Below are 19,473 nucleotides of genomic sequence, written 5' to 3' on the forward strand. Positions count from 1 at the left end.
TTGATGTTTCCCGAATCTAGTTGAGTTTTCATATTTCTAGTAAAATGATTGGCTATCATCCCAGCTGGGGATCGAACCCAGGACCTTTGGATTAGAAGTCCAATATGCTATCGACTACACTACTGGGACACGGTTAAAATTTGGTTTTGATGTTTCCCGAATCTAGTTGAGTTTTCATATTTCTAGTAAAATGAATGTCTATCATCCCAGCTTGGGTCGAACCCAGGACCTTCGGATTAGAAGTCCAATATGCTATCCACTACACTACTGTGACACGGCCATTGTTGGGTCCTGATGTTTCTAGAATCTAGTTGAGTTTTCATATTTCCTGTAAAAGGAACGATTCTCATCCCAGCTGGGGATCGAACCCAGGACCTTTGGATGAGAAGTCCAATATGCTATCCACTACACTACTAGGACACGGTTATCGTTTTGTCCTGATGTTTCCCGTATCCTGTTGAGTTTTCATATTTCTAGTAAAATGAATGGTTAACATCCCAGCTGGGGATCGAACCCAGGACCTATGGATTAGAAGTCCAATATGCTAGCCACTACACTACTGGGACACGGTTATTATTTGGTTTTGATGTTTCCCGAATCAAGTTGAGTTTTCATATTTCTAGTTAAATGAATGGCTATCATCCCAGCTGGGGATCGAACCCAGGACCTTTGTATTAGAAGTCCAATATGCTATCCACTACACTACTGGGACACGGTTTTTACTGGGTCCTGATGTTTCTAGAATCTAGTTGAGTTTTCATATTTCCTGTAAAAGGAACGATTCTCATCCCAGCTGGGGATCGAACCCACGACCTTTGGATTAGAAGTCCAATATGCTATCCACTACACTACTGGGACACGGTTATTGTTTTGTCCTTATGTTCCCCGTATCCTTTTGAGTTTTCATACTTGTAGTAAAATGAATGGTTAACATCCCAGCTGGGGATCGAACCCAGGACCTTTGGATTAGAAGTCCAATATGCTATCCACTACACTACTGGGACACGGTTATTATTTGGTCCTGATGTTTGTAGAATCTAGTTGAGTTTTCATATTTCCTCTAAAATGAATGGTTCTCATCAAAGCTGGGGATCGAACCAAGGACCTTTGGATTAGAAGTCCAATATGCTATCCACTACACTACTGGGACACGGTCACCGTTGGGTCCTGATGTTTCTAGAATCTAGTTGAGTTTTCATATTTCCTGTAAAAGGAACGATTCTCATCCCAGCTGAGGATCGAACCCGGGACCTTTGGATTAGAAGTCCAATATGCTATCCACTACACTACTGGGACACGGTTATTGTTTTGTCCTGATGTTCCCCGTATCCTGTTGAGTTTTCATATTTCTAGTAAAATGCATGGTTAACATCCCAGCTGGGGATCGAACCCAGGACCTTTGGATTAGAAGTCCAATATGCTATCCACTACACTACTGGGACACGGTTTTTACTGGGTCCTGATGTTTCTAGAATCTAGTTGAGTTTTCATATTTCCTGTAAAAGGAACGATTCTCATCCCAGCTGAGGATCGAACCCGGGACCTTTGGATTAGAAGTCCAATATGCTATCCACTACACTACTGGGACACGGTTATTGTTTTGTCCTGATGTTCCCCGTATCCTGTTGAGTTTTCATATTTCTAGTAAAATGCATGGTTAACATCCCAGCTGGGGATCGAACCCAGGACCTTTGGATTAGAAGTCCAATATGCTATCCACTACACTACTGGTACACGGTTTTTACTGGGTCCTGATGTTTCTAGAATCTAGTTGAGTTTTCATATTTCCTGTAAAAGGAACGATACTCATCCCAGCTGAGATCGAACCCAGGACCTTTGGATTAGAAGTCCAATATGCTTACCACTACACTACTGGGACACGGTTATTGTTTTGTCCTGATGTTTCCCGTATCCTGTTGAGTTTTCATATTTCTAGTAAAATGAATGGTTAACATCCCAGCTGGGGATCGAACCCAGGACCTTTGGATTAGAAGTCCAATATGCTTACCACTACACTACTGGGACACGGTTATTGTTTTGTCCTGATGTTTCCCGAATCTAGTTGAGTTTTCATATTTCTAGTAAAATGATTGGCTATCATAGCAGCTGGGGATCGAACCCAGGACCTTTGGATTAGAAGTCCAATATGCTACCCACTACACTTCTGGGACACGGTTTTTACTGGGTCCTGATGTTTCTAGAATCTAGTTGAGTTTTCATATTTCCTGTAAAAGGAACGATTCTCATCCCAGCTGAGATCGAACCCAGGACCTTTGGATTAGAAGTCCAATATGCTTACCACTACACTACTGGGACACGGTTATTGCTTTGTCCTGATGTTTCCCGTATCCTGTTGAGTTTTCATATTTCTAGTAAAATGAATGGTTAACATCCCAGCTGGGGATCGAACCCAGGACCTTTGGATTAGAAGTCCAATATGCTATCCACTACACTACTGGGACACGGTTATTATTAGGTCCTGATGTTTCCCGAATCTAGTTGAGTTTTCATATTTCTAGTAAAATGTTTGGCTATCATCCCAGCTGGGGATCGAACCCAGGACCTTTGGATTAGAAGTCCAATATGCTATCCACTACACTACTGGGACACGGTTTTTACTGGGTCCTGATGTTTCTAGAATCTAGTTGAGTTTTCATATTTCCTGTAAAAGGAACGATTCTCATCCCAGCTGAGGATCGAACCCAGGACCTTTGGGTTAGAAGTCCAATATGATTACCACTACACTACTGGGACACGGTTATTGTTTTGTCCTGATGTTTCCCGTATCCTGTTGAGTTTTCATATTTCTAGTAAAATGAATGGTTAACATCCCAGCTGGGGATCGAACCCAGGACCTTTGGATTAGAAGTCCAATATGCTTACCACTACACTACTGGGACACGGTTATTGTTTTGTCCTGATGTTTCCCGTATCCTGTTGAGTTTTCATATTTCTAGTAAAATGAATGGTTAACATCCCAGCTGGGGATCGAACCCAGGACCTTTGGATTAGAAGTCCAATATGCTATCCACTACACTACTGGGACACGGTTATTATTAGGTCCTGATGTTTCCCGAATCTAGTTGAGTTATCATATTTCTAGTAAAATGATTGGCTATCATCCCAGCTGAGGATCGAACCCAGGACCTTTGGATTAGAAGTCCAATATGCTATCCACTACACTACTGGGACACGGTTTTTACTGGGTCCTGATGTTTCTAGAATCTAGTTGAGTTTTCATATTTCCTGTAAAAGGAACGATTCTCATCCCAGCTGAGGATCGAACCCAGGACCTTTGGGTTAGAAGTCCAATATGCTATCCACTACACTACTGGGACACGGTTATTGTTCTGTCCTGATGTTTCCCGTATCCTGTTGAGTTTTCATATTTCTAGTAAAATGAATGGTTAACATCCCAGCTGGGGATCGAACCCAGGACCTTTGGATTAGAAGTCCAATATGCTATCCACTACACTACTGGGACACGGTTATTATTAGGTCCTGATGTTACCCGAATCTAGTTGAGTTTTCATATTTCTAGTAAAATGATTGGCTATCATCCCAGCTGGGGATCGAACCCAGGACCTTTGGATTAGAAGTCCAATATGCTATCCACTACACTACTGGGACACAGTTATTGTTTTGTCCCGATGTTTCCCGTATCCTGTTGAGTTTTCATATGTCTAGTAAAATGAATGGTTTACATCCCAGCTGGGGATCGAACCCAGGACCTTTGGATTAGAAGTCCAATATGCTACCTACTACACTACTGGGACACGGTTATTATTAGGTCCTGATGTTTCCCGAATCTAGATGAGTTTTCATATTTCTAGTAAAATGATTGGCTATCATCCCAGCTGGGGATCGAACCCAGGATCTTTGGATTAGAAGTCCAATATGCTACCCACTACACTTCTGGGACACGGTTTTTACTGGGTCCTGATGTTTCCCGAATCTAGTTGAGTTTTCATATTTCTAGTAAAATGATTGGCTATCATCCCAGCTGGGGATCGAACCCAGGACCTTTGGATTAGAAGTCCAATATGCTATCCACTACACTACTGGGACACGGTTTTTACTGGGTCCTGATGTTTCTAGAATCTAGTTGAGTTTTCATATTTCCTGTAAAAGGAACGATTCTGATCCCAGCTGAGGAACGAACCCAGGACCTTTGGGTTAGAAGTCCAATATGCTATCCACTACACTACTGGGACACGGTTATTGTTCTGTCCTGATGTTTCCCGTATCCTGTTGAGTTTTCATATTTCCTGTAAAAGGAACGATTCTCATCCCAGCTGAGATCGAACCCAGGACCTTTGGATTAGAAGTCCAATACGCTTACCACTACACTACTGGGACACGGTTATTGTTTTGTCCTGATGTTTCCCGTATCCTGTTGAGTTTTCATATTTCTAGTAAAATGAATGGTTAACATCCCAGCTGGGGATCGAACCCAGGACCTTTGGATTAGAAGTCCAATATGCTTACCACTACACTACTGGGACACGGTTATTGTTTTGTCCTGATGTTTCCCGTATCCTGTTGAGTTTTCATATTTCTAGTAAAATGAATGGTTAACATCCCAGCTGGGGATCGAACCCAGGACCTTTGGATTAGAAGTCCAATATGCTATCCACTACACTACTGGGACACGGTTATTATTAGGTCCTGATGTTTCCCGAATCTAGTTGAGTTATCATATTTCTAGTAAAATGATTGGCTATCATCCCAGCTGAGGATCGAACCCAGGACCTTTGGATTAGAAGTCCAATATGCTATCCACTACACTACTGGGACACGGTTTTTACTGGGTCCTGATGTTTCTAGAATCTAGTTGAGTTTTCATATTTCCTGTAAAAGGAACGATTCTCATCCCAGCTGAGGATCGAACCCAGGACCTTTGGGTTAGAAGTCCAATATGCTATCCACTACACTACTGGGACACGGTTATTGTTCTGTCCTGATGTTTCCCGTATCCTGTTGAGTTTTCATATTTCTAGTAAAATGAATGGTTAACATCCCAGCTGGGGATCGAACCCAGGACCTTTGGATTAGAAGTCCAATATGCTATCCACTACACTACTGGGACACGGTTATTATTAGGTCCTGATGTTTCCCGAATCTAGTTGAGTTTTCATATTTCTAGTAAAATGATTGGCTATCATCCCAGCTGGGGATCGAACCCAGGACCTTTGGATTAGAAGTCCAATATGCTATCCACTACACTACTGGGACACAGTTATTGTTTTGTCCCGATGTTTCCCGTATCCTGTTGAGTTTTCATATGTCTAGTAAAATGAATGGTTTACATCCCAGCTGGGGATCGAACCCAGGACCTTTGGATTAGAAGTCCAATATGCTACCTACTACACTACTGGGACACGGTTATTATTAGGTCCTGATGTTTCCCGAATCTAGATGAGTTTTCATATTTCTAGTAAAATGATTGGCTATCATCCCAGCTGGGGATCGAACCCAGGATCTTTGGATTAGAAGTCCAATATGCTACCCACTACACTTCTGGGACACGGTTTTTACTGGGTCCTGATGTTTCTAGAATCTAGTTGAGTTTTCATATTTCCTGTAAAAGGAACGATTCTCATCCCAGCTGAGATCGAACCCAGGACCTTTGGATAAGAAGTCCAATATGCTTAACACTACACTACTGGGACACGGTTATTGTTTTGTCCTGATGTTTCCCGTATGCTGTTGAGTTTTCATATTTCTAGTAAAATGAATGGTTAACATCCCAGCTGGGGATCGAACCCAGGACCTTTGGATTAGAAGTCCAATATGCTTACCACTACACTACTGGGACACGGTTATTGTTTTGTCCTGATGTTTCCCGTATCCTGTTGAGTTTTCATATTTCTAGTAAAATGAATGGTTAACATCCCAGCTGGGGATCGAACCCAGGACCTTTGGATTAGAAGTCCAATATGCTATCCACTACACTACTGGGACACGGTTTTTATTAGGTCCTGATGTTTCCCGAATCTAGTTGAGTTATCATATTTCTAGTAAAATGATTGGCTATCATCCCAGCTGAGGATCGAACCCAGGACCTTTGGATTAGAAGTCCAATATGCTATCCACTACACTACTGGGACACGGTTTTTACTGGGTCCTGATGTTTCTAGAATCTAGTTGAGTTTTCATATTTCCTGTAAAAGGAACGATTCTCATCCCAGCTGAGGATCGAACCCAGGACCTTTGGGTTAGAAGTCCAATATGCTATCCACTACACTACTGGGACACGGTTATTGTTCTGTCCTGATGTTTCCCGTATCCTGTTGAGTTTTCATATTTCTAGTAAAATGAATGGTTAACATCCCAGCTGGGGATCGAACCCAGGACCTTTGGATTAGAAGTCCAATATGCTATCCACTACACTACTGGGACACGGTTATTATTAGGTCCTGATGTTTCCCGAATCTAGTTGAGTTTTCATATTTCTAGTAAAATGATTGGCTATCATCCCAGCTGGGGATCGAACCCAGGACCTTTGGATTAGAAGTCCAATATGCTATCCACTACACTACTGGGACACAGTTATTGTTTTGTCCCGATGTTTCCCGTATCCTGTTGAGTTTTCATATTTCTAGTAAAATGAATGGTTTACATCCCAGCTGGGGATCGAACCCAGGACCTTTGGATTAGAAGTCCAATATGCTACCTACTACACTACTGGGACACGGTTATTATTAGGTCCTGATGTTTCCCGAATCTAGATGAGTTATCATATTTCTAGTAAAATGATTGGCTATCATCCCAGCTGGGGATCGAACCCAGGATCTTTGGATTAGAAGTCCAATATGCTACCCACTACACTTCTGGGACACGGTTTTTACTGGGTCCTGATGTTTCTAGAATCTAGTTGAGTTTTCATATTTCCTGTAAAAGGAACGATTCTCATCCCAGCTGAGATCGAACCCAGGACCTTTGGATTAGAAGTCCAATATGCTTACCACTACACTACTGGGACACGGTTATTGTTTTGTCCTGATGTTTCCCGTATCCTGTTGAGTTTTCATGTTTCTAGTAAAATGAATGGTTAACATCCCAGCTGGGGATCGAACCCAGGACCTTTGGATTAGAAGTCCAATATGCTATCCACTACACTACTGGGACACGGTTATTATTAGGTCCTGATGTTTCCCGAATCTAGTTGAGTTTTCATATTTCTAGTAAAATGATTGGCTATCATCCCAGCTGGGGATCGAACCCAGGACCTTTGGATTAGAAGTCCAATATGCTACCCACTACACTTCTGGGACACGGTTTTTACTGGGTCCTGATGTTTCTAGAATCTAGTTGAGTTTTCATATTTCCTGTAAAAGGAACGATTCTCATCCCAGCTGAGATCGAACCCAGGACCTTTGGATTAGAAGTCCAATATGCTTACCACTACACTACTGGGACACGGTTATTGTTTTGTCCTGATGTTTCCCGTATCCTGTTGAGTTTTCATATTTCTAGTAAAATGAATGGTTAACATCCCAGCTGGGGATCGAACCCAGGACCTTTGGATTAGAAGTCCAATATGCTTACCACTACACTACTGGGACACGGTTATTGTTTTGTCCTGATGTTTCCCGTATCCTGTTGAGTTTTCATATTTCTAGTAAAATGAATGGTTAACATCCCAGCTGGGGATCGTACCCAGGACCTTTGGATTAGAAGTCCAATATGCTATCCACTACACTACTGGGACACGGTTATTATTAGGTCCTGATGTTTCCCGAATCTAGTTGAGTTTTCATATTTCTAGTAAAATGATTGGCTATCATCCCAGCTGGGGATCGAACCCAGGACCTTTGGATTAGAAGTCCAATATGCTATACACTACACTACTGGGACACGGTTTTTACTGGGTCCTGATGTTTCTAGAATCTAGTTGAGTTTTCATATTTCCTGTAAAAGGAACGATTCTCATCCCAGCTGAGGATCGAACCCAGGACCTTTGGGTTAGAAGTCCAATATGCTATCCACTACACTACTGGGACACGGTTATTGTTCTGTCCTGATGTTTCCCGTATCCTGTTGAGTTTTCATATTTCTAGTAAAATGAATGGTTTACATCCCAGCTGGGGATCGAACCCAGGACCTTTGGATTAGAAGTCCAATATGCTATCTACTACACTACTGGGACACGGTTATTATTAGGTCCTGATGTTTCCCGAATCTAGATGAGTTTTCATATTTCTAGTAAAATGATTGGCTATCATCCCAGCTGGGGATCGAACCCAGGACCTTTGGATTAGAAGTCCAATATGCTACCCACTACACTTCTGGGACACGGTTTTTACTGGGTCCTGATGTTTCTAGAATCTAGTTGAGTTTTCATATTTCCTGTAAAAGGAACGATTCTCATCCCAGCTGAGATCGAACCCAGGACCTTTGGATTAGAAGTCCAATATGCTTACCACTACACTACTGGGACACGGTTATTGTTTTGTCCTGATGTTTCCCGTATCCTGTTGAGTTTTCATATTTCTAGTAAAATGAATGGTTAACATCCCAGCTGGGGATCGAACCCAGGACCTTTGGATTAGAAGTCCAATATGCTTACCACTACACTACTGGGACACGGTTATTGTTTTGTCCTGATGTTTCCCGTATCCTGTTGAGTTTTCATATTTCTAGTAAAATGAATGGTTAACATCCCAGCTGGGGATCGAACCCAGGACCTTTGGATTAGAAGTCCAATATGCTATCCACTACACTACTGGGACACGGTTATTATTAGGTCCTGATGTTTCCCGAATCTAGTTGAGTTTTCATATTTCTAGTAAAATGATTGGCTATCATCCCAGCTGGGGATCGAACCCAGGACCTTTGGATTAGAAGTCCAATATGCTATCCACTACACTACTGGGACACAGTTATTGTTTTGTCCCGATGTTTCCCGTATCCTGTTGAGTTTTCATATTTCTAGTAAAATGAATGGTTTACATCCCAGCTGGGGATCGAACCCAGGACCTTTGGATTAGAAGTCCAATATGCTACCTACTACACTACTGGGACACGGTTATTATTAGGTCCTGATGTTTCCCGAATCTAGATGAGTTTTCATATTTCTAGTAAAATGATTGGCTATCATCCCAGCTGGGGATCGAACCCAGGATCTTTGGATTAGAAGTCCAATATGCTACCCACTACACTTCTGGGACACGGTTTTTACTGGGTCCTGATGTTTCTAGAATCTAGTTGAGTTTTCATATTTCCTGTAAAAGGAACGATTCTCATCCCAGCTGAGATCGAACCCAGGACCTTTGGATTAGAAGTCCAATATGCTTACCACTACACTACTGGGACACGGTTATTGTTTTGTCCTGATGTTTCCCGTATCCTGTTGAGTTTTCATATTTCTAGTAAAATGAATGGTTAACATCCCAGCTGGGGATCGAACCCAGGACCTTTGGATTAGAACTCCAATATGCTATCCACTACACTACTGGGACACGGTTATTATTAGGTCCTGATGTTTCCCGAATCTAGTTGAGTTTTCATATTTCTAGTAAAATGATTGGCTATCATCCCAGCTGGGGATCGAACCCAGGACCTTTGGATTAGAAGTCCAATATGCTACCCACTACACTTCTGGGACACGGTTTTTACTGGGTCCTGATGTTTCTAGAATCTAGTTGAGTTTTCATATTTCCTGTAAAAGGAACGATTCTCATCCCAGCTGAGATCGAACCCAGGACCTTTGGATTAGAAGTCCAATATGCTTACCACTACACTACTGGGACACGGTTATTGTTTTGTCCTGATGTTTCCCGTATCCTGTTGAGTTTTCATATTTCTAGTAAAATGAATGGTTAACATCCCAGCTGGGGATCGAACCCAGGACCTTTGGATTAGAAGTCCAATATGCTTACCACTACACTACTGGGACACGGTTATTGTTTTGTCCTGATGTTTCCCGTATCCTGTTGAGTTTTCATATTTCTAGTAAAATGAATGGTTAACATCCCAGCTGGGGATCGAACCCAGGACCTTTGGATTAGAAGTCCAATATGCTATCCACTACACTACTGGGACACGGTTATTATTAGGTCCTGATGTTTCCCGAATCTAGTTGAGTTTTCATATTTCTAGTAAAATGATTGGCTATCATCCCAGCTGGGGATCGAACCCAGGACCTTTGGATTAGAAGTCCAATATGCTATCCACTACACTACTGGGACACGGTTTTTACTGGGTCCTGATGTTTCTAGAATCTAGTTGAGTTTTCATATTTCCTGTAAAAGGAACGATTCTCATCCCAGCTGAGGATCGAACCCAGGACCTTTGGGTTAGAAGTCCAATATGCTATCCACTACACTACTGGGACACGGTTATTGTTCTGTCCTGATGTTTCCCGTATCCTGTTGAGTTTTCATATTTCTAGTAAAATGAATGGTTAACATCCCAGCTGGGGATCGAACCCAGGACCTTTGGATTAGAAGTCCAATATGCTATCCACTACACTACTGGGACACGGTTATTATTAGGTCCTGATGTTTCCCGAATCTAGTTGAGTTTTCATATTTCTAGTAAAATGATTGGCTATCATCCCAGCTGGGGATCGAACCCAGGACCTTTGGATTAGAAGTCCAATATGCTATCCACTACACTACTGGGTCACAGTTATTGTTTTGTCCCGATGTTTCCCGTATCCTGTTGAGTTTTCATATTTCTAGTAAAATGAATGGTTTACATCCCAGCTGGGGATCGAACCCAGGACCTTTGGATTAGAAGTCCAATATGCTATCTACTACACTACTGGGACACGGTTATTATTAGGTCCTGATGTTTCCCGAATCTAGATGAGTTTTCATATTTCTAGTAAAATGAATGGTTAACATCCCAGCTGGGGATCGAACCCAGGACCTTTGGATTAGAAGTCCAATATGCTATCCACTACACTACTGGTACACGGTCATTATTAGGTCCTGATGTTTCCCGAATCTAGTTGAGTTTTCATATTTCTAGTAAAATGATTGGCTATCATCCCAGCAGGGGATCGAACCCAGGACCTTTGGATTAGAAGTCCAATATGCTATCCACTACACTACTGGGACACGGTTTTTACTGGGTCCTGATGTTTCTAGAATCTAGTTGAGTTTTCATATTTCCTGTAAAAGGAACGATTCTCATCCCAGCTGGGGATCGAACCCAGGACCTTTGGATTAGAAGTGCAATATGCTATCCACTACACTACTGGGACACGGTTATTGTTTTGTCCTTATGTTTCCCGTATCCTGTTGAGTTTTCATATTTGTAGTAAGATGAATGGTTAACATCCCAGCTGGGGATCGAACCCAGGACCTTTGGATTAGAAGTCCAATATGCTATCCACTACACTACTGGGACACGGTTATTATTTGTTCCTGATGTTTCCCGAATCTAGTTGAGTTTTTATATTTCTAGTAAAATGAATGGCTATCATCCCAGCTGGGGATCGAACCCAGGACCATTGGATTAGAAGTCCAATATGCTATCCACTACACTACTGGGACACGGTTATTGTTCTTTCCTGATGTTTCCCGTATCCTGTTGAGTTTTCATATTTCTAGTAAAATGAATGGTTAACATCCCAGCTGGGGATCGAACCCAGGACCTTTGGATTAGAAGTCCAATATGCTATCCACTACACTACTGGTACACGGTTATTATCAGGTCCTGATGTTTCCCGAATCTAGTTGAGTTTTCATATTTCTAGTAAAATGATTGGCTATCATCCCAGCTGGGTATCGAACCCAGGACCTTTGGATTAGAAGTCCAATATGCTATCCACTACACTACTGGGACACGGTTTTTACTGGGTCCTGATGTTTCCCGAATCTAGTTGAGTTTTTATATTTCTATTAAAATGAATGGCTATCATCCCAGCTGGGGATCGAACCCAGGACCTTTGGATTAGAAGTCCAATATGCTATCCACTACACTACTGGGACACAGTTATTGTTTTATCCCGATGTTTCCCGTATCCTGTTGAGTTTTCATATTTCTAGTAAAATGAATGGTTAACATCCCAGCTGGGGATCGAACCCAGGACCTTTGGATTAGAAGTCCAATATGCTATCCACTACACTACTGGTACACGGTTATTATCAGGTCCTGATGTTTCCCGAATCTAGTTGAGTTTTCATATTTCTAGTAAAATGATTGGCTATCATCCCAGCTGGGGATCGAACCCAGGACCTTTAGATTAGAAGTCCAATATGCTATCCACTACACTACTGGGACACGGTTTTTACTGGGTCCTGATGTTTCTAGAATCTAGTTGAGTTTTCATATTTCCTGTAAAAGGAACGATTCTCATCCCAGCTGGGGATCGAACCCAGGACCTTTGGATTAGAAGTCCAATATGCTATCCACTACACTACTGGGACACGGTTGTTGTTTTGTCCTTATGTTTCCTGTATCCTGTTGAGTTTTCATATTTGTAGTAAAATGAATGGTTAACATCCCAGCTGGGGATCGAACCCAGGACCTTTGGATTAGAAGTCCTATACGCTATCCACTACACTACTGGGACACGGTTATTATTTGGTCCTGATGTTTCCCGAATCTAGTTGAGTTTTTATATTTCTAGTAAAATGAATGGCTATCATCCCAGCTGGGGATCGAACCCAGGACCCTTGGATTAGAAGTCCAATATGCTATCCACTTCACTACTGGGACACAGTTATTGTTTTATCCCGATGTTTCCCGTATCCTGTTGAGTTTTCATATTTCTAGTAAAATGAATGGTTAACATCCCAGCTGGGGATTGAACCCAGGACCTTTGGATTAGAAGTCCAATATGCTATCCACTACACTACTGGGACACGGTTATCATTAGGTCCTGATGTTTCCCGAATCTAGTTGAGTTTTCATATTTCTAGTAAAATGATTGACTATCATCCCAGCTGGGGATCGAACCCAGGACCTTTGGATTAGAAGTCCAATATGCTATCCACTACACTACTGGGACACGGTTTTTACTGGGTCCTGATGTTTCTAGAATCTAGTTGAGTTTTCATATTTCCTGTAAAAGGAACGATTCTCATCCCAGCAGGGGATCGAACCCAGGACCTTTGGATCAGAAATTCAATATGCTATCCACTACACTACTGGGACACGGTTATTATTAGGTCCTGATGTTTCCCGAATCTAGTTGAGTTTTCATATTTCTAGTAAAATGATTGGCTATCATCCCAGCTGGGGATCGAACCCAGGACCTTTGGATTAGAAGTCCAATATGCTATCCACTACACTACTGGGACACAGTTATTGTTTTGTCCCGATATTTCCCTATCCTGTTGAGTTTTCATATTTCTAGTAAAATGAATGGTTAACATCCCAGCTGGGGATCGAACCCAGGACCTTTGGATTAGAAGTCCAATATGCTATCCACTACATACTGGGACACGCTTATTATTAGGTCCTGATGTTACCCGAATCTAGTTGAGTTTTCATATTTCTAGTAAAATGATTGGCTATCATCCCAGCTGGGGATCGAACCCAGGACCTTTGGATTAGAAGTCCAATATGCTATCCACTACACTACTGGGACACGGTTTTTACTGGGTACTGATGTTTCTAGAATTTAGTTGAGTTTTCATATTTCCTGTAAAAGGAACGATTCTCATCCCAGCTGAGGATCGAACCCAGGACCTTTGGATTAGAAGTCCAATATGCTATCCACTACACTTCTGGGACACAGTTATTGTTTTATCCCGATGTTTCCCGTATCCTGTTGAGTTTTCATATTTCTAGTAAAATGATTGGCTATCATCCCAGCTGGGGATCGAACCCAGGACCTTTGGATTAGAAGTCCAATATGCTATCCACTACACTACTGGGACACGGTTTTTACTGGGTCCTGATGTTTCTAGAATCTAGTTGAGTTTTCATATTTCCTGTAAAAGGAACGATTCTCATCCCGGCTGGGGATCGAACCCAGGACCTTTGGATTAGAAGTCCAATATGCTATCCACTACACTACTGGGACACGGTTATTGTTTTGTCCTTATGTTTCCTGTATCCTGTTGAGTTTTCATATTTGTAGTAAAATGAATGGTTAACATCCCAGCTGGGGATCGAACCCAGGACCTTTGGATTAGAAGTCCTATACGCTATCCACTACACTACTGGGACACGGTTATTATTTGGTCCTGATGTTTCCCGAATCTAGTTGAGTTTTTATATTTCTAGTAAAATGAATGGCTATCATCCCAGCTGGGGATCGAACCCAGGACCCTTGGATTAGAAGTCCAATATGCTATCCACTTCACTACTGGGACACAGTTATTGTTTTATCCCGATGTTTCCCGTATCCTGTTGAGTTTTCATATTTCTAGTAAAATGAATGGTTAACATCCCAGCTGGGGATCGAACCCAGGACCTTTGGATTAGAAGTCCAATATGCTATCCACTACACTACTGGGACACGGTTATCATTAGGTCCTGATGTTTCCCGAATCTAGTTGAGTTTTCATATTTCTAGTAAAATGATTGACTATCATCCCAGCTGGGGATCGAACCCAGGACCTTTGGATTAGAAGTCCAATATGCTATCCACTACACTACTGGGACACGGTTTTTACTGGGTCCTGATGTTTCTAGAATCTAGTTGAGTTTTCATATTTCCTGTAAAAGGAACGATTCTCATCCCAGCAGGGGATCGAACCCAGGACCTTTGGATCAGAAGTTCAATATGCTATCCACTACACTACTGGGACACGGTTATTATTAGGTCCTGATGTTTCCCGAATCTAGTTGAGTTTTCATATTTCTAGTAAAATGATTGGCTATCATCCCAGCTGGGGATCGAACCCAGGACCTTTGGATTAGAAGTCCAATATGCTATCCACTACACTACTGGGACACAGTTATTGTTTTGTCCCGATATTTCCCTATCCTGTTGAGTTTTCATATTTCTAGTAAAATGAATGGTTAACATCCCAGCTGGGGATCGAACCCAGGACCTTTGGATTAGAAGTCCAATATGCTATCCACTACATACTGGGACACGCTTATTATTAGGTCCTGATGTTACCCGAATCTAGTTGAGTTTTCATATTTCTAGTAAAATGATTGGCTATCATCCCAGCTGGGGATCGAACCCAGGACCTTTGGATTAGAAGTCCAATATGCTATCCACTACACTACTGGGACACGGTTTTTACTGGGTACTGATGTTTCTAGAATTTAGTTGAGTTTTCATATTTCCTGTAAAAGGAACGATTCTCATCCCAGCTGAGGATCGAACCCAGGACCTTTGGATTAGAAGTCCAATATGCTATCCACTACACTTCTGGGACACAGTTATTGTTTTATCCCGATGTTTCCCGTATCCTGTTGAGTTTTCATATTTCTAGTAAAATGATTGGCTATCATCCCAGCTGGGGATCGAACCCAGGACCTTTGGATTAGAAGTCCAATATGCTATCCACTACACTACTGGGACACGGTTTTTACTGGGTCCTGATGTTTCTAGAATCTAGTTGAGTTTTCATATTTCCTGTAAAAGGAACGATTCTCATCCCGGCTGGGGATCGAACCCAGGACCTTTGGATTAGAAGTCCAATATGCTATCCACTACACTACTGGGACACGGTTATTGTTCTGTCCTGATGTTTCCCGTATCCTGTTGAGTTTTCATATTTCTAGTAAAGTGAATGGTTACCATCCCAGCTGGGGATCGAACCCAGGACCTTTGGATCAGAAGTCCTATATGCTATCCACTACACTACTGGGACACGGTTATTATTAGGTCCTGATGTTTCCCGAATCTAGTTGAGTTTTCATATTTCTAGTGAAATGATTGGCTATCATCCCAGCTGGGGATCGAACCCAGGACCTTTGGATTAGAAGTCCAATATGCTATCCACTACACTACTGGGACACAGTTATTGTTTTTTCCCGATATTTCCCTATCCTGTTGAGTTTTCATATTTCTAGTAAAATGAATGGTTAACATCCCAGCTGGGGATCGAACCCAGGACCTTTGGATTAGAAGTCCAATATGCTATCCACTACACTACTGGGACACGGTTATTATTAGGTCCTGATGTTACCCGAATCTAGTTGAGTTTTCATATTTCTAGTAAAATGATTGGCTATCATCCCAGCTGGGGATCGAACCCAGGACCTTTGGATTAGAAGTCCAATATGCTATCCACTACACTACTGGGACACGGTTTTTACTGGGTCCTGATGTTTCTAGAATCTAGTTGAGTTTTCATATTTCCTGTAAAAAGAACGATTCTCATCCCAGCTGGGGATCGAACCCAGGACCTTTCGATTAGAAGTCCAATATGCTATCCACTACACTACTGGGACACGGTTATTGTTTTGTCCTTATGTTTCCCGTATCCTGTTGAGTTTTCATATTTGTAGTAAAATGAATGGTTAACATCCCAGCTGGGGATCGAACCCAGGACCTTTGGATTAGAAGTCCAATATGCTATCCACTACACTACTGGGACACGGTTATTATTTGGTCCTGATGTTTCCCGAATCTAGTTGAGTTTTTATATTTCTAGTAAAATGAATGGCTATCATCCCAGCTGGGGATCGAACCCAGGACCTTTGGATTAGAAGTCCAATATGCTATCCACTACACTACTGGGACACGGTTAATGTTCTGTCCTGATGTTTCCCGTATCCTGTTGAGTTTTCATATTTCTAGTAAAATGAATGGTTAACATCCCAGCTGGGGATCGAACCCAGGACCTTTGGATTAGAAGTCCAATATGCTATCCACTACACTACTGGGACACGGTTATTATTAGGTCCTGATGTTTCCCGAATCTAGTTGAGTTTTCATATTTCTAGTAAAGTGATTGGCTATCATCCCAGCTGGGGATCGAACCCAGGACCTTTGGATTAGAAGTCCAATATGCTATCCACTACACTACTGGGACACAGTTATTGTTTTGTCCCGATGTTTCCCGTATCCTGTTGAGTTTTCATATTTCTAGTAAAATGAATGGTTAACATCCCAGCTGGGGATCGAACCCAGGACCTTTGGTATAGAAGTCCAATATGCTATCCACTACACTACTGGGACACGGTTATTATTAGCGAGGGGGAAGACACTTGAGAACTCAGGTGTACAATATGACTTGAACTCAATGTACTGTCAAAGCTGAACTCTGAGTTCCGAAGGATTTGAACTCTATGCACTGTCAAAGCTGAACTCTTTTGAACTCAGGTGTACACAGAGATCTAGAGCGTCTACCCCCTCGATTATTAGTTCCTGATGTTTCCCGAATCTAGTTGAGTTTTCATATTTCCTGTAAAAGGAACGATTCTCATCCCGGCTGGGGATCGAACCCAGGACCTTTGGATTAGAAGTCCAATATGCTATCCACTACACTACTGGGACACGGTTATTATTTGGTCCTGATGTTTCCCGAATCTAGTTGAGTTTTCATATTTCCTGTAAAAGGAACGATTCTCATCCCAGCTGGGGATCGAACCCAGGACCTTTGGATTAGAAGTCCAATATGCTATCCACTACACTACTGGGACACGGTTTTTACTGGGTCCTGATGTTTCTAGAATCTAGTTGAGTTTTCATATTTCCTGTAAAAAGAACGATTCTCATCCCAGCTGGGGATCGAACCCAGGACCTTTGGATTAGAAGTCCAATATGCTATCCACTACACTACTGGGACACGGTTATTATTTTGTCCTTATGTTTCCCGTATCCTGTTGAGTTTTCATATTTGTAGTAAAATGAATGGTTAACATCCCAGCTGGGGATCGAACCCAGGACCTTTGGATTAGAAGTCCAATATGCTATCCACTACACTACTGGGACACGGTTATTATTAGGTCCTGATGTTTCCCGAATCTAGTTGAGTTTTCATATTTCTAGTAAAGTGATTGGCTATCATCCCAGCTGGGGATCGAACCCAGGACCTTTGGATTAGAAGTCCAATATGCTATCCACTACACTACTGGGACACAGTTATTGTTTTGTCCCGATGTTTCCCGTATCCTGTTGAGTTTTCATATTTCTAGTAAAGTTATTGGCTATCATCCCAGCTGGGGATCGAACCCAGGACCTTTGGATTAGAAGTCCAATATGCTATCCACTACACTACTGGGACACAGTTATTGTTTTGTCCCGATGTTTCCCGTATCCTGTTGAGTTTTCATATTTCTAGTAAAATGAATGGTTAACATCCCAGCTGGGGATCGAACCCAGGACCTTTGGTATAGAAGTCCAATATGCTATCCACTACACTACTGGGACACGGTTATTATTAGGTCCTGATGTTTCCCGAATCTAGTTGAGTTTTCATATTTCCTGTAAAAGGAACGATTCTCATCCCGGCTGGGGATCGAACCCAGGACCTTTGGATTAGAAGTCCAATATGCTATCCACTACACTACTGGGACACGGTTATTATGTGGTCCTGATGTTTCCCGAATCTAGTTGAGTTTTCATATTTCTAGTAAAATGATTGGCTATCATCCCAGCTGGGGATCGAACCCAGGACCTTTGGATTAGAAGTCCAATATGCTATCCACTACACTACTGGGACACGGTTATTATTAGGTCCTGATGTTTCCCGAATCTAGTTGAGTTTTCATATTTCTAGTAAAGTGATTGGCTATCATCCCAGCTGGGGATCGAACCCAGGACCTTTGGATTAGAAGTCCAATATGCTATCCACTACACTACTGGGACACAGTTATTGTTTTGTCCCGATGTTTCCCGTATCCTGTTGAGTTTTCATATTTCTAGTAAAGTGATTGGCTATCATCCCAGCTGGGGATCGAACCCAGGACCTTTGGATTAGAAGTCCAATATGCTATCCACTACACTACTGGGACACAGTTATTGTTTTGTCCCGATGTTTCCCGTATCCTGTTGAGTTTTCATATTTCTAGTAAAATGAATGGTTAACATCCCAGCTGGGGATCGAACCCAGGACCTTTGGTATAGAAGTCCAATATGCTATCCACTACACTACTGGGACACGGTTATTATTAGGTCCTGATGTTTCCCGAATCTAGTTGAGTTTTCATATTTCCTGTAAAAGGAACGATTCTCATCCCGGCTGGGGATCGAACCCAGGACCTTTGGATTAGAAGTCCAATATGCTATCCACTACACTACTGGGACACGGTTATTATTTGGTCCTGATGTTTCCCGAATCTAGTTGAGTTTTCATATTTCTAGTAAAATGATTGGCTATCATCCCAGCTGGGGATCGAACCCAGGACCTTTGGATTAGAAGTCCAATATGCTATCCACTACACTACTGGGACACGGTTATTATTAGGTCCTGATGTTTCCCGAATCTAGTTGAGTTTTCATATTTCTAGTAAAGTGATTGGCTATCATCCCAGCTGGGGATCGAACCCAGGACCTTTGGATTAGAAGTCCAATATGCTATCCACTACACTACTGGGACACAGTTATTGTTTTGTCCCGATGTTTCCCGTATCCTGTTGAGTTTTCATATTTCTAGTAAA

General features: G+C 42.0%; 1 protein-coding gene and 128 non-coding genes across 133 annotated transcripts in view; all 129 read right to left on the minus strand.

Moving 5' to 3' along the window:
• Positions 1-19,473, minus strand: part of LOC149628482 (solute carrier family 12 member 2-like) — a 223,797-nt gene that overhangs the window by 94,053 nt on the left and 110,271 nt on the right. The gene's annotated exons all lie outside the window — the stretch shown is intronic.
• Positions 57-129, minus strand: TRNAR-UCU (transfer RNA arginine (anticodon UCU)). Its single transcript has one exon. It is a non-coding gene; the product is annotated as a tRNA-Arg (tRNA).
• Positions 348-420, minus strand: TRNAR-UCU (transfer RNA arginine (anticodon UCU)). The gene has a single exon. It is a non-coding gene; the product is annotated as a tRNA-Arg (tRNA).
• On the minus strand, positions 494-566 carry TRNAR-UCU (transfer RNA arginine (anticodon UCU)). Its single transcript has one exon. It is a non-coding gene; the product is annotated as a tRNA-Arg (tRNA).
• TRNAR-UCU (transfer RNA arginine (anticodon UCU)) lies at positions 640-712 on the minus strand. The gene has a single exon. It is a non-coding gene; the product is annotated as a tRNA-Arg (tRNA).
• Positions 786-858, minus strand: TRNAR-UCU (transfer RNA arginine (anticodon UCU)). Its single transcript has one exon. It is a non-coding gene; the product is annotated as a tRNA-Arg (tRNA).
• On the minus strand, positions 932-1,004 carry TRNAR-UCU (transfer RNA arginine (anticodon UCU)). The gene has a single exon. It is a non-coding gene; the product is annotated as a tRNA-Arg (tRNA).
• TRNAR-UCU (transfer RNA arginine (anticodon UCU)) lies at positions 1,224-1,296 on the minus strand. Its single transcript has one exon. It is a non-coding gene; the product is annotated as a tRNA-Arg (tRNA).
• On the minus strand, positions 1,370-1,442 carry TRNAR-UCU (transfer RNA arginine (anticodon UCU)). The gene has a single exon. It is a non-coding gene; the product is annotated as a tRNA-Arg (tRNA).
• Positions 1,516-1,588, minus strand: TRNAR-UCU (transfer RNA arginine (anticodon UCU)). Its single transcript has one exon. It is a non-coding gene; the product is annotated as a tRNA-Arg (tRNA).
• TRNAR-UCU (transfer RNA arginine (anticodon UCU)) lies at positions 1,662-1,734 on the minus strand. The gene has a single exon. It is a non-coding gene; the product is annotated as a tRNA-Arg (tRNA).
• TRNAR-UCU (transfer RNA arginine (anticodon UCU)) lies at positions 1,808-1,879 on the minus strand. The gene has a single exon. It is a non-coding gene; the product is annotated as a tRNA-Arg (tRNA).
• On the minus strand, positions 1,953-2,025 carry TRNAR-UCU (transfer RNA arginine (anticodon UCU)). The gene has a single exon. It is a non-coding gene; the product is annotated as a tRNA-Arg (tRNA).
• On the minus strand, positions 2,099-2,165 carry TRNAR-UCU (transfer RNA arginine (anticodon UCU)). Its single transcript has one exon. It is a non-coding gene; the product is annotated as a tRNA-Arg (tRNA).
• Positions 2,245-2,316, minus strand: TRNAR-UCU (transfer RNA arginine (anticodon UCU)). The gene has a single exon. It is a non-coding gene; the product is annotated as a tRNA-Arg (tRNA).
• Positions 2,390-2,462, minus strand: TRNAR-UCU (transfer RNA arginine (anticodon UCU)). Its single transcript has one exon. It is a non-coding gene; the product is annotated as a tRNA-Arg (tRNA).
• Positions 2,536-2,608, minus strand: TRNAR-UCU (transfer RNA arginine (anticodon UCU)). The gene has a single exon. It is a non-coding gene; the product is annotated as a tRNA-Arg (tRNA).
• Positions 2,682-2,754, minus strand: TRNAR-UCU (transfer RNA arginine (anticodon UCU)). The gene has a single exon. It is a non-coding gene; the product is annotated as a tRNA-Arg (tRNA).
• On the minus strand, positions 2,828-2,900 carry TRNAR-UCU (transfer RNA arginine (anticodon UCU)). The gene has a single exon. It is a non-coding gene; the product is annotated as a tRNA-Arg (tRNA).
• Positions 2,974-3,046, minus strand: TRNAR-UCU (transfer RNA arginine (anticodon UCU)). The gene has a single exon. It is a non-coding gene; the product is annotated as a tRNA-Arg (tRNA).
• Positions 3,120-3,192, minus strand: TRNAR-UCU (transfer RNA arginine (anticodon UCU)). Its single transcript has one exon. It is a non-coding gene; the product is annotated as a tRNA-Arg (tRNA).
• TRNAR-UCU (transfer RNA arginine (anticodon UCU)) lies at positions 3,266-3,338 on the minus strand. The gene has a single exon. It is a non-coding gene; the product is annotated as a tRNA-Arg (tRNA).
• On the minus strand, positions 3,412-3,484 carry TRNAR-UCU (transfer RNA arginine (anticodon UCU)). The gene has a single exon. It is a non-coding gene; the product is annotated as a tRNA-Arg (tRNA).
• Positions 3,558-3,630, minus strand: TRNAR-UCU (transfer RNA arginine (anticodon UCU)). Its single transcript has one exon. It is a non-coding gene; the product is annotated as a tRNA-Arg (tRNA).
• TRNAR-UCU (transfer RNA arginine (anticodon UCU)) lies at positions 3,704-3,776 on the minus strand. The gene has a single exon. It is a non-coding gene; the product is annotated as a tRNA-Arg (tRNA).
• On the minus strand, positions 3,850-3,922 carry TRNAR-UCU (transfer RNA arginine (anticodon UCU)). The gene has a single exon. It is a non-coding gene; the product is annotated as a tRNA-Arg (tRNA).
• Positions 3,996-4,068, minus strand: TRNAR-UCU (transfer RNA arginine (anticodon UCU)). Its single transcript has one exon. It is a non-coding gene; the product is annotated as a tRNA-Arg (tRNA).
• Positions 4,288-4,359, minus strand: TRNAR-UCU (transfer RNA arginine (anticodon UCU)). Its single transcript has one exon. It is a non-coding gene; the product is annotated as a tRNA-Arg (tRNA).
• Positions 4,433-4,505, minus strand: TRNAR-UCU (transfer RNA arginine (anticodon UCU)). The gene has a single exon. It is a non-coding gene; the product is annotated as a tRNA-Arg (tRNA).
• TRNAR-UCU (transfer RNA arginine (anticodon UCU)) lies at positions 4,579-4,651 on the minus strand. Its single transcript has one exon. It is a non-coding gene; the product is annotated as a tRNA-Arg (tRNA).
• Positions 4,725-4,797, minus strand: TRNAR-UCU (transfer RNA arginine (anticodon UCU)). Its single transcript has one exon. It is a non-coding gene; the product is annotated as a tRNA-Arg (tRNA).
• On the minus strand, positions 4,871-4,943 carry TRNAR-UCU (transfer RNA arginine (anticodon UCU)). The gene has a single exon. It is a non-coding gene; the product is annotated as a tRNA-Arg (tRNA).
• Positions 5,017-5,089, minus strand: TRNAR-UCU (transfer RNA arginine (anticodon UCU)). The gene has a single exon. It is a non-coding gene; the product is annotated as a tRNA-Arg (tRNA).
• On the minus strand, positions 5,163-5,235 carry TRNAR-UCU (transfer RNA arginine (anticodon UCU)). The gene has a single exon. It is a non-coding gene; the product is annotated as a tRNA-Arg (tRNA).
• TRNAR-UCU (transfer RNA arginine (anticodon UCU)) lies at positions 5,309-5,381 on the minus strand. The gene has a single exon. It is a non-coding gene; the product is annotated as a tRNA-Arg (tRNA).
• On the minus strand, positions 5,455-5,527 carry TRNAR-UCU (transfer RNA arginine (anticodon UCU)). Its single transcript has one exon. It is a non-coding gene; the product is annotated as a tRNA-Arg (tRNA).
• Positions 5,746-5,818, minus strand: TRNAR-UCU (transfer RNA arginine (anticodon UCU)). The gene has a single exon. It is a non-coding gene; the product is annotated as a tRNA-Arg (tRNA).
• On the minus strand, positions 5,892-5,964 carry TRNAR-UCU (transfer RNA arginine (anticodon UCU)). The gene has a single exon. It is a non-coding gene; the product is annotated as a tRNA-Arg (tRNA).
• On the minus strand, positions 6,038-6,110 carry TRNAR-UCU (transfer RNA arginine (anticodon UCU)). The gene has a single exon. It is a non-coding gene; the product is annotated as a tRNA-Arg (tRNA).
• On the minus strand, positions 6,184-6,256 carry TRNAR-UCU (transfer RNA arginine (anticodon UCU)). Its single transcript has one exon. It is a non-coding gene; the product is annotated as a tRNA-Arg (tRNA).
• On the minus strand, positions 6,330-6,402 carry TRNAR-UCU (transfer RNA arginine (anticodon UCU)). The gene has a single exon. It is a non-coding gene; the product is annotated as a tRNA-Arg (tRNA).
• Positions 6,476-6,548, minus strand: TRNAR-UCU (transfer RNA arginine (anticodon UCU)). The gene has a single exon. It is a non-coding gene; the product is annotated as a tRNA-Arg (tRNA).
• On the minus strand, positions 6,622-6,694 carry TRNAR-UCU (transfer RNA arginine (anticodon UCU)). Its single transcript has one exon. It is a non-coding gene; the product is annotated as a tRNA-Arg (tRNA).
• TRNAR-UCU (transfer RNA arginine (anticodon UCU)) lies at positions 6,768-6,840 on the minus strand. Its single transcript has one exon. It is a non-coding gene; the product is annotated as a tRNA-Arg (tRNA).
• On the minus strand, positions 6,914-6,985 carry TRNAR-UCU (transfer RNA arginine (anticodon UCU)). The gene has a single exon. It is a non-coding gene; the product is annotated as a tRNA-Arg (tRNA).
• TRNAR-UCU (transfer RNA arginine (anticodon UCU)) lies at positions 7,059-7,131 on the minus strand. Its single transcript has one exon. It is a non-coding gene; the product is annotated as a tRNA-Arg (tRNA).
• Positions 7,205-7,277, minus strand: TRNAR-UCU (transfer RNA arginine (anticodon UCU)). The gene has a single exon. It is a non-coding gene; the product is annotated as a tRNA-Arg (tRNA).
• Positions 7,351-7,422, minus strand: TRNAR-UCU (transfer RNA arginine (anticodon UCU)). The gene has a single exon. It is a non-coding gene; the product is annotated as a tRNA-Arg (tRNA).
• Positions 7,496-7,568, minus strand: TRNAR-UCU (transfer RNA arginine (anticodon UCU)). The gene has a single exon. It is a non-coding gene; the product is annotated as a tRNA-Arg (tRNA).
• Positions 7,642-7,714, minus strand: TRNAR-UCU (transfer RNA arginine (anticodon UCU)). Its single transcript has one exon. It is a non-coding gene; the product is annotated as a tRNA-Arg (tRNA).
• TRNAR-UCU (transfer RNA arginine (anticodon UCU)) lies at positions 7,788-7,860 on the minus strand. The gene has a single exon. It is a non-coding gene; the product is annotated as a tRNA-Arg (tRNA).
• On the minus strand, positions 7,934-8,006 carry TRNAR-UCU (transfer RNA arginine (anticodon UCU)). Its single transcript has one exon. It is a non-coding gene; the product is annotated as a tRNA-Arg (tRNA).
• On the minus strand, positions 8,080-8,152 carry TRNAR-UCU (transfer RNA arginine (anticodon UCU)). The gene has a single exon. It is a non-coding gene; the product is annotated as a tRNA-Arg (tRNA).
• TRNAR-UCU (transfer RNA arginine (anticodon UCU)) lies at positions 8,226-8,298 on the minus strand. Its single transcript has one exon. It is a non-coding gene; the product is annotated as a tRNA-Arg (tRNA).
• On the minus strand, positions 8,372-8,443 carry TRNAR-UCU (transfer RNA arginine (anticodon UCU)). Its single transcript has one exon. It is a non-coding gene; the product is annotated as a tRNA-Arg (tRNA).
• On the minus strand, positions 8,517-8,589 carry TRNAR-UCU (transfer RNA arginine (anticodon UCU)). The gene has a single exon. It is a non-coding gene; the product is annotated as a tRNA-Arg (tRNA).
• On the minus strand, positions 8,663-8,735 carry TRNAR-UCU (transfer RNA arginine (anticodon UCU)). Its single transcript has one exon. It is a non-coding gene; the product is annotated as a tRNA-Arg (tRNA).
• Positions 8,809-8,881, minus strand: TRNAR-UCU (transfer RNA arginine (anticodon UCU)). The gene has a single exon. It is a non-coding gene; the product is annotated as a tRNA-Arg (tRNA).
• On the minus strand, positions 8,955-9,027 carry TRNAR-UCU (transfer RNA arginine (anticodon UCU)). Its single transcript has one exon. It is a non-coding gene; the product is annotated as a tRNA-Arg (tRNA).
• Positions 9,101-9,173, minus strand: TRNAR-UCU (transfer RNA arginine (anticodon UCU)). The gene has a single exon. It is a non-coding gene; the product is annotated as a tRNA-Arg (tRNA).
• TRNAR-UCU (transfer RNA arginine (anticodon UCU)) lies at positions 9,247-9,318 on the minus strand. Its single transcript has one exon. It is a non-coding gene; the product is annotated as a tRNA-Arg (tRNA).
• TRNAR-UCU (transfer RNA arginine (anticodon UCU)) lies at positions 9,392-9,464 on the minus strand. Its single transcript has one exon. It is a non-coding gene; the product is annotated as a tRNA-Arg (tRNA).
• On the minus strand, positions 9,538-9,610 carry TRNAR-UCU (transfer RNA arginine (anticodon UCU)). The gene has a single exon. It is a non-coding gene; the product is annotated as a tRNA-Arg (tRNA).
• On the minus strand, positions 9,684-9,755 carry TRNAR-UCU (transfer RNA arginine (anticodon UCU)). Its single transcript has one exon. It is a non-coding gene; the product is annotated as a tRNA-Arg (tRNA).
• Positions 9,829-9,901, minus strand: TRNAR-UCU (transfer RNA arginine (anticodon UCU)). Its single transcript has one exon. It is a non-coding gene; the product is annotated as a tRNA-Arg (tRNA).
• On the minus strand, positions 9,975-10,047 carry TRNAR-UCU (transfer RNA arginine (anticodon UCU)). Its single transcript has one exon. It is a non-coding gene; the product is annotated as a tRNA-Arg (tRNA).
• Positions 10,121-10,193, minus strand: TRNAR-UCU (transfer RNA arginine (anticodon UCU)). The gene has a single exon. It is a non-coding gene; the product is annotated as a tRNA-Arg (tRNA).
• Positions 10,267-10,339, minus strand: TRNAR-UCU (transfer RNA arginine (anticodon UCU)). The gene has a single exon. It is a non-coding gene; the product is annotated as a tRNA-Arg (tRNA).
• On the minus strand, positions 10,413-10,485 carry TRNAR-UCU (transfer RNA arginine (anticodon UCU)). The gene has a single exon. It is a non-coding gene; the product is annotated as a tRNA-Arg (tRNA).
• TRNAR-UCU (transfer RNA arginine (anticodon UCU)) lies at positions 10,552-10,631 on the minus strand. Its single transcript has one exon. It is a non-coding gene; the product is annotated as a tRNA-Arg (tRNA).
• On the minus strand, positions 10,705-10,777 carry TRNAR-UCU (transfer RNA arginine (anticodon UCU)). Its single transcript has one exon. It is a non-coding gene; the product is annotated as a tRNA-Arg (tRNA).
• On the minus strand, positions 10,851-10,923 carry TRNAR-UCU (transfer RNA arginine (anticodon UCU)). Its single transcript has one exon. It is a non-coding gene; the product is annotated as a tRNA-Arg (tRNA).
• On the minus strand, positions 10,997-11,069 carry TRNAR-UCU (transfer RNA arginine (anticodon UCU)). Its single transcript has one exon. It is a non-coding gene; the product is annotated as a tRNA-Arg (tRNA).
• Positions 11,143-11,215, minus strand: TRNAR-UCU (transfer RNA arginine (anticodon UCU)). The gene has a single exon. It is a non-coding gene; the product is annotated as a tRNA-Arg (tRNA).
• TRNAR-UCU (transfer RNA arginine (anticodon UCU)) lies at positions 11,289-11,361 on the minus strand. Its single transcript has one exon. It is a non-coding gene; the product is annotated as a tRNA-Arg (tRNA).
• Positions 11,435-11,507, minus strand: TRNAR-UCU (transfer RNA arginine (anticodon UCU)). Its single transcript has one exon. It is a non-coding gene; the product is annotated as a tRNA-Arg (tRNA).
• TRNAR-UCU (transfer RNA arginine (anticodon UCU)) lies at positions 11,581-11,653 on the minus strand. Its single transcript has one exon. It is a non-coding gene; the product is annotated as a tRNA-Arg (tRNA).
• Positions 11,727-11,799, minus strand: TRNAR-UCU (transfer RNA arginine (anticodon UCU)). The gene has a single exon. It is a non-coding gene; the product is annotated as a tRNA-Arg (tRNA).
• On the minus strand, positions 11,873-11,945 carry TRNAR-UCU (transfer RNA arginine (anticodon UCU)). The gene has a single exon. It is a non-coding gene; the product is annotated as a tRNA-Arg (tRNA).
• TRNAR-UCU (transfer RNA arginine (anticodon UCU)) lies at positions 12,019-12,091 on the minus strand. The gene has a single exon. It is a non-coding gene; the product is annotated as a tRNA-Arg (tRNA).
• Positions 12,165-12,237, minus strand: TRNAR-UCU (transfer RNA arginine (anticodon UCU)). The gene has a single exon. It is a non-coding gene; the product is annotated as a tRNA-Arg (tRNA).
• On the minus strand, positions 12,311-12,383 carry TRNAR-UCU (transfer RNA arginine (anticodon UCU)). Its single transcript has one exon. It is a non-coding gene; the product is annotated as a tRNA-Arg (tRNA).
• TRNAR-UCU (transfer RNA arginine (anticodon UCU)) lies at positions 12,457-12,529 on the minus strand. The gene has a single exon. It is a non-coding gene; the product is annotated as a tRNA-Arg (tRNA).
• Positions 12,603-12,675, minus strand: TRNAR-UCU (transfer RNA arginine (anticodon UCU)). The gene has a single exon. It is a non-coding gene; the product is annotated as a tRNA-Arg (tRNA).
• Positions 12,749-12,821, minus strand: TRNAR-UCU (transfer RNA arginine (anticodon UCU)). Its single transcript has one exon. It is a non-coding gene; the product is annotated as a tRNA-Arg (tRNA).
• TRNAR-UCU (transfer RNA arginine (anticodon UCU)) lies at positions 12,895-12,967 on the minus strand. The gene has a single exon. It is a non-coding gene; the product is annotated as a tRNA-Arg (tRNA).
• Positions 13,041-13,113, minus strand: TRNAR-UCU (transfer RNA arginine (anticodon UCU)). The gene has a single exon. It is a non-coding gene; the product is annotated as a tRNA-Arg (tRNA).
• Positions 13,187-13,259, minus strand: TRNAR-UCU (transfer RNA arginine (anticodon UCU)). Its single transcript has one exon. It is a non-coding gene; the product is annotated as a tRNA-Arg (tRNA).
• On the minus strand, positions 13,332-13,403 carry TRNAR-UCU (transfer RNA arginine (anticodon UCU)). Its single transcript has one exon. It is a non-coding gene; the product is annotated as a tRNA-Arg (tRNA).
• TRNAR-UCU (transfer RNA arginine (anticodon UCU)) lies at positions 13,477-13,549 on the minus strand. The gene has a single exon. It is a non-coding gene; the product is annotated as a tRNA-Arg (tRNA).
• TRNAR-UCU (transfer RNA arginine (anticodon UCU)) lies at positions 13,623-13,695 on the minus strand. The gene has a single exon. It is a non-coding gene; the product is annotated as a tRNA-Arg (tRNA).
• On the minus strand, positions 13,769-13,841 carry TRNAR-UCU (transfer RNA arginine (anticodon UCU)). The gene has a single exon. It is a non-coding gene; the product is annotated as a tRNA-Arg (tRNA).
• On the minus strand, positions 13,915-13,987 carry TRNAR-UCU (transfer RNA arginine (anticodon UCU)). The gene has a single exon. It is a non-coding gene; the product is annotated as a tRNA-Arg (tRNA).
• Positions 14,061-14,133, minus strand: TRNAR-UCU (transfer RNA arginine (anticodon UCU)). Its single transcript has one exon. It is a non-coding gene; the product is annotated as a tRNA-Arg (tRNA).
• TRNAR-UCU (transfer RNA arginine (anticodon UCU)) lies at positions 14,207-14,279 on the minus strand. Its single transcript has one exon. It is a non-coding gene; the product is annotated as a tRNA-Arg (tRNA).
• On the minus strand, positions 14,353-14,425 carry TRNAR-UCU (transfer RNA arginine (anticodon UCU)). The gene has a single exon. It is a non-coding gene; the product is annotated as a tRNA-Arg (tRNA).
• TRNAR-UCU (transfer RNA arginine (anticodon UCU)) lies at positions 14,499-14,571 on the minus strand. Its single transcript has one exon. It is a non-coding gene; the product is annotated as a tRNA-Arg (tRNA).
• On the minus strand, positions 14,645-14,717 carry TRNAR-UCU (transfer RNA arginine (anticodon UCU)). Its single transcript has one exon. It is a non-coding gene; the product is annotated as a tRNA-Arg (tRNA).
• Positions 14,791-14,863, minus strand: TRNAR-UCU (transfer RNA arginine (anticodon UCU)). Its single transcript has one exon. It is a non-coding gene; the product is annotated as a tRNA-Arg (tRNA).
• On the minus strand, positions 14,936-15,007 carry TRNAR-UCU (transfer RNA arginine (anticodon UCU)). The gene has a single exon. It is a non-coding gene; the product is annotated as a tRNA-Arg (tRNA).
• Positions 15,081-15,153, minus strand: TRNAR-UCU (transfer RNA arginine (anticodon UCU)). The gene has a single exon. It is a non-coding gene; the product is annotated as a tRNA-Arg (tRNA).
• TRNAR-UCU (transfer RNA arginine (anticodon UCU)) lies at positions 15,227-15,299 on the minus strand. The gene has a single exon. It is a non-coding gene; the product is annotated as a tRNA-Arg (tRNA).
• TRNAR-UCU (transfer RNA arginine (anticodon UCU)) lies at positions 15,373-15,445 on the minus strand. Its single transcript has one exon. It is a non-coding gene; the product is annotated as a tRNA-Arg (tRNA).
• TRNAR-UCU (transfer RNA arginine (anticodon UCU)) lies at positions 15,519-15,591 on the minus strand. The gene has a single exon. It is a non-coding gene; the product is annotated as a tRNA-Arg (tRNA).
• On the minus strand, positions 15,665-15,737 carry TRNAR-UCU (transfer RNA arginine (anticodon UCU)). The gene has a single exon. It is a non-coding gene; the product is annotated as a tRNA-Arg (tRNA).
• Positions 15,811-15,883, minus strand: TRNAR-UCU (transfer RNA arginine (anticodon UCU)). The gene has a single exon. It is a non-coding gene; the product is annotated as a tRNA-Arg (tRNA).
• TRNAR-UCU (transfer RNA arginine (anticodon UCU)) lies at positions 15,956-16,028 on the minus strand. Its single transcript has one exon. It is a non-coding gene; the product is annotated as a tRNA-Arg (tRNA).
• On the minus strand, positions 16,102-16,174 carry TRNAR-UCU (transfer RNA arginine (anticodon UCU)). Its single transcript has one exon. It is a non-coding gene; the product is annotated as a tRNA-Arg (tRNA).
• Positions 16,248-16,320, minus strand: TRNAR-UCU (transfer RNA arginine (anticodon UCU)). The gene has a single exon. It is a non-coding gene; the product is annotated as a tRNA-Arg (tRNA).
• On the minus strand, positions 16,394-16,466 carry TRNAR-UCU (transfer RNA arginine (anticodon UCU)). Its single transcript has one exon. It is a non-coding gene; the product is annotated as a tRNA-Arg (tRNA).
• On the minus strand, positions 16,540-16,612 carry TRNAR-UCU (transfer RNA arginine (anticodon UCU)). The gene has a single exon. It is a non-coding gene; the product is annotated as a tRNA-Arg (tRNA).
• TRNAR-UCU (transfer RNA arginine (anticodon UCU)) lies at positions 16,686-16,758 on the minus strand. The gene has a single exon. It is a non-coding gene; the product is annotated as a tRNA-Arg (tRNA).
• On the minus strand, positions 16,832-16,904 carry TRNAR-UCU (transfer RNA arginine (anticodon UCU)). Its single transcript has one exon. It is a non-coding gene; the product is annotated as a tRNA-Arg (tRNA).
• Positions 16,978-17,050, minus strand: TRNAR-UCU (transfer RNA arginine (anticodon UCU)). The gene has a single exon. It is a non-coding gene; the product is annotated as a tRNA-Arg (tRNA).
• Positions 17,296-17,368, minus strand: TRNAR-UCU (transfer RNA arginine (anticodon UCU)). Its single transcript has one exon. It is a non-coding gene; the product is annotated as a tRNA-Arg (tRNA).
• TRNAR-UCU (transfer RNA arginine (anticodon UCU)) lies at positions 17,442-17,514 on the minus strand. The gene has a single exon. It is a non-coding gene; the product is annotated as a tRNA-Arg (tRNA).
• TRNAR-UCU (transfer RNA arginine (anticodon UCU)) lies at positions 17,588-17,660 on the minus strand. The gene has a single exon. It is a non-coding gene; the product is annotated as a tRNA-Arg (tRNA).
• On the minus strand, positions 17,734-17,806 carry TRNAR-UCU (transfer RNA arginine (anticodon UCU)). Its single transcript has one exon. It is a non-coding gene; the product is annotated as a tRNA-Arg (tRNA).
• Positions 17,880-17,952, minus strand: TRNAR-UCU (transfer RNA arginine (anticodon UCU)). Its single transcript has one exon. It is a non-coding gene; the product is annotated as a tRNA-Arg (tRNA).
• TRNAR-UCU (transfer RNA arginine (anticodon UCU)) lies at positions 18,026-18,098 on the minus strand. Its single transcript has one exon. It is a non-coding gene; the product is annotated as a tRNA-Arg (tRNA).
• On the minus strand, positions 18,172-18,244 carry TRNAR-UCU (transfer RNA arginine (anticodon UCU)). Its single transcript has one exon. It is a non-coding gene; the product is annotated as a tRNA-Arg (tRNA).
• Positions 18,318-18,390, minus strand: TRNAR-UCU (transfer RNA arginine (anticodon UCU)). The gene has a single exon. It is a non-coding gene; the product is annotated as a tRNA-Arg (tRNA).
• Positions 18,464-18,536, minus strand: TRNAR-UCU (transfer RNA arginine (anticodon UCU)). Its single transcript has one exon. It is a non-coding gene; the product is annotated as a tRNA-Arg (tRNA).
• TRNAR-UCU (transfer RNA arginine (anticodon UCU)) lies at positions 18,610-18,682 on the minus strand. Its single transcript has one exon. It is a non-coding gene; the product is annotated as a tRNA-Arg (tRNA).
• TRNAR-UCU (transfer RNA arginine (anticodon UCU)) lies at positions 18,756-18,828 on the minus strand. The gene has a single exon. It is a non-coding gene; the product is annotated as a tRNA-Arg (tRNA).
• Positions 18,902-18,974, minus strand: TRNAR-UCU (transfer RNA arginine (anticodon UCU)). Its single transcript has one exon. It is a non-coding gene; the product is annotated as a tRNA-Arg (tRNA).
• TRNAR-UCU (transfer RNA arginine (anticodon UCU)) lies at positions 19,048-19,120 on the minus strand. Its single transcript has one exon. It is a non-coding gene; the product is annotated as a tRNA-Arg (tRNA).
• TRNAR-UCU (transfer RNA arginine (anticodon UCU)) lies at positions 19,194-19,266 on the minus strand. Its single transcript has one exon. It is a non-coding gene; the product is annotated as a tRNA-Arg (tRNA).
• Positions 19,340-19,412, minus strand: TRNAR-UCU (transfer RNA arginine (anticodon UCU)). The gene has a single exon. It is a non-coding gene; the product is annotated as a tRNA-Arg (tRNA).

The sequence above is a fragment of the Phalangium opilio genome, unplaced genomic scaffold (assembly GCF_054372755.1).
Source record: "Phalangium opilio isolate 3A_F unplaced genomic scaffold, DU_Popi_V2 ptg000105l_1, whole genome shotgun sequence".
In the NCBI taxonomy this organism is placed as follows: Eukaryota; Metazoa; Arthropoda; class Arachnida; order Opiliones; family Phalangiidae; genus Phalangium; species Phalangium opilio.